Below are 6,973 nucleotides of genomic sequence, written 5' to 3'. Positions count from 1 at the left end.
GGAAGGACGGAGCGTGTTCCTGCCCTCCGCTCGGGGCTGAGTATTGATTGGCGTTGGAGTAGCTGCTTGGCGGACATCTTATCCTGTTCCAGGCACAACTAGGTATTTTTATTTAGCGAGAAAACGCGTCGCTTTATGCAAAGTAGTTGGAGAGACGAGCGCAGCACTTTCAAGCTGATATGCCCTGACACGCTCCTTGGAGGTTCAGAAAGGAGAAAGCTCGGGTAGGAATCTGAAAATCAGATCTAAAACCTGCTTTCCTGAAAGACAAAAAGGAACACCTGCAATTATCTGTTCTGAATACCTGGCACTTTCATTCCCCGGGCAGCCAAGACAGCCCGTGTGCTAAAAATAAAAGAGCCGCCTTGAATTTTGTTGAATTATAAATACATTTTGGCAGTCTGGCATCTCATGCAGCAGATCAAAGCGCGGCGGTGTTATTTATTTATTTCCTCGCAGGTTTATTTTTATGGCTGCAGGCCCCCTAATTGCCGAGGACTCGTTATATCCCACCTTGCGACCCAGCTCAGCGTGCAGCGAAGCGCTCAGCTCAGCACCCACGCTGCTTTCAGTGGCACCAAGGGGGGGGGAAAGGGGAATATGTGGCTGTGGAGACTCCCGGGCACCCGGTGGGTCCGGGCCCTGCTCCCCCTCCTCGGCTGCACCTTTCCCTGCTCCACGTGGGGAGCTTGGAGCCACGCTGGGAAATCGAAGCATCGAGAGCACTGCATGTGGCACGGGGCTGGCTCAGCTATCACCACCGAGAAAAAAGCTCTCCCCACATTTTACAGCCCAGTTAGGCACAGCTAATGGGGGTGATGGGGAGCAGATGCGGAGCCAGCACCACAGCGGGGTCGCTGCAGCGCAGGGCTGGCCATGGTGGCACAGGGGACTGGCAAAGGAATGTGAGTTTCTCAAACAATTTTTTCTTCAGTGCTTTTAATTGGGATTAGAAGCGCTGCAGAGGCTCTCGTGGAAACCTCTGGACTCTGAGCTTGGGCACGCAAAGCCCAGAGCGAGTTAACAGCCACTGCTAAACCCAGAGCCGGGGAAACCCCCTGGAGCAGGACCAGCCCCCGGTGCACAGCCCCAAACCCTGGTGGGGGTCTGCTGGCAGCCTGCTCACCCCACAGAGCAGTTGTTGCCTCGAAATCCCACAGAGCTGAGCTCTTCCCAAGCTCACCCATGCCCATGGGTCCCCAAGATGTGACAGCAAGTCCCACGAGCTTCGGCTCCTGCCCAGGTGCATTGGTGCTGCCCCTGAGGGCTCGTTAACCTCCCGCCTTCATTAACACTCAGCCACCACCACAGCTTGTCCTTCAGAGCCTCCCAGCCCCAGGGGAAGGGTCAGCACGGGGAAAGCTGAAGCATCTGCCAAAATTAGACCCGAGTGTGCCCAGCTTTGGGTGCCTGGGAGATGGCCAGGCTGTGCCGAACCCCAAATGCAGCGGGTGCCGCAGCCAAGCCCCTCTCCCCCTGCCCCACGCACCCCTGGGTGCCTCAGCTCTCCACGGGTGTGCGTCACTGCCGCTAACATGACAAATTCATTCTGCCAACGCTACGAAACCTCCAGGCAGATCCGGGAGCGCTGAACCCCTCCCGAGGGGGTGACGGTGGCACAGGAACGACACCTCCGTGGGTCGCGCTCCCGTGACGTCTCTGCGAGGAGCAGGGGATGCGTTCAGCGTTATGCTCAGGCGTTTTTGCAGAAGGGTGTTGTACAGGCATTTTGCTCCCCGGTGGAAGGGAACTGGAGCTTTTCCCCTGACACATCGGGGTCGTGCAGCGCGGCTGGCAGGCAGGCACAGCGCAGCGGGACGCGATGGAGAGGGGGCGGAGGCGGGTGCCAGACCGCAGCCCCGCACCGTGGCACAGGCTGCTCTGGAAAAGCAGAGCTCTCAGCCCTGCCGCCCTCCTGGGGATGCTCCTTCCCGCAGGTAAAGCACTGGAATTTCAAAAAAAAAAATTAAAAAAAAAAATAATATTTATATATATTAAAAGGAAAGCAAGCTTTCCCCATTGCCACTTGACTCAGGTGCCGGGGCGTCACGGGGACCCCCCGCTGCTCCGAGAGCTGGTGACAGGGGATTTGCTGTCCCCCTGCCCCGTGGCTGGCACAGTGCCCGTAGCTGGTTAGCTCAGCAACTCTTCACCAATCTTTCCAAATACTGAAAGAGAAGAGGAGGAAAGGAGCTGGCGAGGAGCCGGCCTGCGGCCGCTGCTCTGCCCTTGCTGGAGCACCACGACCCAGACGTAAACCTGATGGATGTGATCCTGAGGTCCCGCACCAGGAGATGCAGAACCTAAAGCCCCGCAGCAGCGGCCGACCGGAGCACGTCGCAGGCAGGCTCACACGGGGCTGCCAAACAACCGAAGCCCCCAGCATCCCCCCAGCCCAGGTGCTGGCAGCCCCAGGAGAACACCCCCTCCCCAGCCACCACGGCACGAGGAAGCCCAAAGGGGGACCCCAAATCCCTCGGGGCACCCCGTTCCCCCTACCCGCAGCCCCCGGTGGCACGGGCAGGCAGGAGCCGCAGCCCCCAGCCCCCCGAGCTGCACAGCCCCAGGCTCAGCCAGCCCCGTTCGATCGTGGAGGCACCGCAGCCAGCTCATTACACTCTTTTAATAAGATATGTGCTAGTTTTACATTCATTTTTCATTTCTGATAACGCTCTGTCCTATATAACTGCACTATTATCCTCGGTGAGGTGAGGGGAAGAATATATTTCCTAAAAGACTGGCTGCATTAATTTTGCAGTAAGTGCCATAAAAGATTTAATCTCCAGCTCCTCTTTTGTTAATGGGATTAGTATAACTTATTTACTGATTTAATTAATTGGCGTATCTTCTGCTCGGCTGGATGCAGCAGCCCAGAAACTTGCCGCTTTCGGCTGCGAATAACCAGGCTTCATTTCAGTTTAGAGCCTGCGAAGAGTACACGCCTGCAAGCTCTAAATTATTTAAATTATTTCTGATAGGCCGCGCTGAGAAGAGGAGAGGAAGGAGCTCTATCTCCCCTCCGACCCGTGAACTCGTGGCAGAGCTTCCCTACAGCACTGCCAATACATTCCCGATAACCAAGCGCTGTCGCTGCTGGCAATGCTGATGGATGGTCCGAGGGCCGCCGCGGCCACCGGTGTCCCCACGTGCCACGTCCCCCACGTCCCAGCCAGCGCAGGGCTTTGCTGCTGGCACCCAGCTCCTGTCCCCTCTGGGACCCAGGGCCGTGGCCCTTGGGTGCCCCCATGTCCCGGGGTGGGGGGGTCCAGCAGAGGGGCACCCCCCGCCGCCTCCCCCAGCGCTTTATTTAGGTCACCCCGTGCTCGGCGGCACGGCAGCGCCGCTTGCAGCGGGGGAGGTTGGACTTCACACTCTTGCTCCGCGAGCTGCTTTTCTAGGTCACCAACCCACAGCGGTGCATTAAAATAGAGCCTCTCCCTCCCCTCCCCGCTCCCCACGGCCGGAGGCTGCGACGCCGCGGCTGCCGCAGCCGCCAGCCGGAGGGGAAGGGGTGCGAGAGGGTGGCTGCAACCCCGTCTGCGCAGGCACTGACCCCACAGCCCCAAAATACGTGACGGGCACCTGGGGTGGGCGCAGCACCGATGTTTCCCCACACCCAGCCCTGGTCCCAAAGCCGATCCCATGCCCGGACCCGCTGGGTGTCACCTCCGTGGCACCGGGTGCCGGCTCCACACCCCAGGCCACCAGCCCCAGGGCTCTCCGGCACGGTGCTTTGGGTCTCATCCTCCTGGGTTTATCTGTTACTTGTTTCCCTTGGGGTTTTCAGGGGCTCCAAAGCGGGTCTCCTTTGTCAACCCAGGCAGAAAGTCCCTTGTTTCAAGAGAGGGGAAATGACAGTGTTTGAAACCCGCAGGGAGCCTTATGGGGACATCCCTCTGGTGCCCCAAGAGATGGCACGTGAGCAGTGTCTAGCAGGGATGAAGAGCAGGAGCCCTGACGGTTACAGTTAACACAGGGATTAACAAGTCCCTAAAATCAGTGTTAAAAAAGCTAAAAAAACCAACCAGCCGGAGAGCTTCGCCACCTGCCAGCTCCCCATCCCCAGGTCCATGAGCTGCGTGAACCAAAGCAACCTCTGCCACCCAGCATCCTGCTGCCCCAGGAGGGTGCAAAGCACGAGGTGCTGAGCATCGTCCCCTGGTCCCCAGAGAGCCAGGGCTGAGGTCCCCTCCCTGTGCCCGAAAACGTGCTGGGGGACAGCAGGTTGCACGGAGACCTCTCCCCGTCCTGTATTCGCTCTCTTTTCCATACGAATCTGAATCCGTACGGGTCTGACCACCCCAAAATCTGTTTCTCCCATGGCATCGCGGAGGTTAAGCCACCAGCACTGCACTGCCACGGGCAGAGGTGAGCGAGCAGGGACCTCTTCCAGCACGAGCAGCGTGTTTAACAAGCTGGGAAATCAATACTGCCATCGAGCCCCAGCGAAACAGCATCGTGAGCACGGCGCCGCCACTCAGGGGCTTTGCAGGAGGCTGTCCCCAGCCCCAAAGCAACCAGCAACCACATGGAAACGCAGGGCCCTGCTCTCCTGCTCCTTCTTCCCCCCAGCAGGGCTGCAGGGCATCGCTCACTGCTCACGGCCGGGCGAGCAGTTTGGCTTTTACCAATGGAAGCGGCAGCAGCAGAGTTTCTCACGTGGTGCGGAGCCGGGGCTGAGCACGGAGGGACAAGGAGAGCAGCTCACGAGCTGCAGACGGGCTGTTCTGCCCGAAAAAACCTGCCGTGAGAGCAGCCTGCAGAGATCCTGCACTGCCAAGCCAGGCAGAGAGCACCTGGAGGGGTTAAACCAGGAGGCTCACGCGTGAGTGTCCTCACCGCCACCTGCAGCTCCTCCGCAGGAGAGACCTGCCAGCACCAGTTGCTTTGCTCCTGGATGCCGTGGGGCTGTCTCACTGCTGCTAAAAGAAAAACAAACAAACAAAAAACCTCCCAGGGTTTGGATACTCTTGAACACAAAAGCACTCAGAGAAAACAGCAGGCTGAGGAATGGTGCCCGGCAGTGAGCTCGCACCCACGCTCGACCCCTTTAACCGGGAGACCCACGGCCGTAAATCCGAGCACATCCCCATCCAGACTGACAAGCCAGTGCTTCCAGGTGAGAAGCCAGCCCTGCCTCTGCCTCCCCCCGGGAAAATGGGAGCTGTGGCAGAACGGAACAAACTCAGCCGCCAGGAGCAGCTGCCTGGGCTTCGGCACGCCGCGCTTCCAGCCAGCGCCTCGGTGCCAACAGCACCAAACGTTGGCAGCGGTGGAAGGCTGCAAGGATTGGCCTCGTTGCAAGAAAAAATAGCTTCTTCCACCCCTGTTATCTGCTCCCCGTCAGGAGTTAGCGCTGAGCACGGCGAGGAGCCGTGCAGGCTTGCAGGGAGCTGGCTGGAGAGGCAGCCCTGCGGGTGCCTCCTCCGCTGGGAGCGATGGGGTCAGAGGCAGCTGCGGGGCTGCCCCCAGCCCGCCCCAGCGCCGGGAGCTGCCTCCCGCCGTGCCAAGCTGCTCCCACAGCTGCTAATTGCAGAAACGTTTGTTCAAACCGGCTTGTTCTTCCAGGAACGGATTCAAGCGACCCGATTTCCAAGAGCGCTTGGATGCGCCCGCACGCGCGCAGCCGACGGTGGAAGGGGCACGGCTGGGTGAGGATTTCCTGCGGTGTGGGGAGCAGTGGGATTCCTGCTGGGCAACCACTTCCCACCCTGCTCATCCACGGCTCTGGGCTGCAGCCCCCTCCTCTCCTCTGCTTGTCCCGACGGCCACATTGAGTGTGTTTGTGCAGTAAGAGCAGGATTCCTGGTTACGGGTGGAGGTGGCCACCTCTTGTCTGCCATCACAGGAGCTTAGCCAGCAAAGACACAAGTCCTCCATCCTCCTTCAGCCTGCCGTGGTGGCTATAAATCTGTGGCCGTGCTGCAGCCCGGTGACAGCAGCCTGGTGACAGCCCCTCAGGGACACCTGTGACACACGGTGTGTCCTGATGGGTGGCCTAAATCCCACGGCCCCCTCCAGCTCCGGCACAGCTCCGGGCAGGAAGTGACCCAGTTGGAGACGTGCACGTCCCCAAAATCAAGGCTTTGGCAAAAGCTTCCCCAGTGCCAGGTCCTGCCTGGCCCACAGCCACCTCCCCTTGAGACAGCGGGAGAAAAAGATCCTAAAATAACCCTGAGTGGGGGCAGGAGCTGCTGATGGGGTCCCTGAGCTGTGCCCACCCATGCCCCTGTAAAATCTAACCTGAATTTCCATGCAAAACCTGACCACGATTCGTAATTGTCTCCCAGGGGGTCAAACCTGGGCTCTTTGGGGAACTCAGCCCCTTCCTCACCCACACCAGCACCGGCCCCAGCCCCGTGCTGCCGGCCGTGCCCCATCCCGCGGTGGCACCTGGGGACAGGCAGGGCCGTGCTGCTGCTGCCGCCAGCGCCGCCGAATCGATCCCCGTTATCTGCAGCGTTATGTGCCTTGGCAGCGAGATAAGTGAGCCGCGCAGAGCAGCACCCAGCAGCCCGCCGCAGGACAAAACACCTCCGGATCGATCCCAAAGGCCGGCTGCGAAGTCGCATGCGCAGAGCGGAGCATCCACCACGGCCCCACACAAATCTCTGGGTTTCTCCCCACCTTTTGGTCCCTCTGAATTCTGGACCCACATAGAAAAACCTTCCAGGGGTTTCCCTTTCCAGGACCCCCCTGGCGCTGTGGGCAGCTGCCTCAGGGTTTCTCCTCGTGCCCCCAGGAGCAGAGCCTGGGGCAGGGCCAGCAGCTCCTGGTGTGCCCGAGCCGGCTGCGGCAGCCTCCTCTTTTCCAGGGCTGTAAATCCCGACACGGAGCTTTTTCTGCTTCTTCCTGCTTGGCAGCAGTTCAGGGCATATTTGTGTTTTGGCTGCCAGCAATGCAGCATTTACAAACCTGCCCTGGATTTATCTGCTGCAGAATCGGCCACTAAATTAAAAACACAGAAGTCGGG

Source organism: Cygnus olor, chromosome 17 (genome assembly GCF_009769625.2).
Source record: "Cygnus olor isolate bCygOlo1 chromosome 17, bCygOlo1.pri.v2, whole genome shotgun sequence".
Classification (NCBI taxonomy): domain Eukaryota; kingdom Metazoa; phylum Chordata; class Aves; order Anseriformes; family Anatidae; genus Cygnus; species Cygnus olor.
This window is presented reverse-complemented; position numbering follows the sequence as displayed.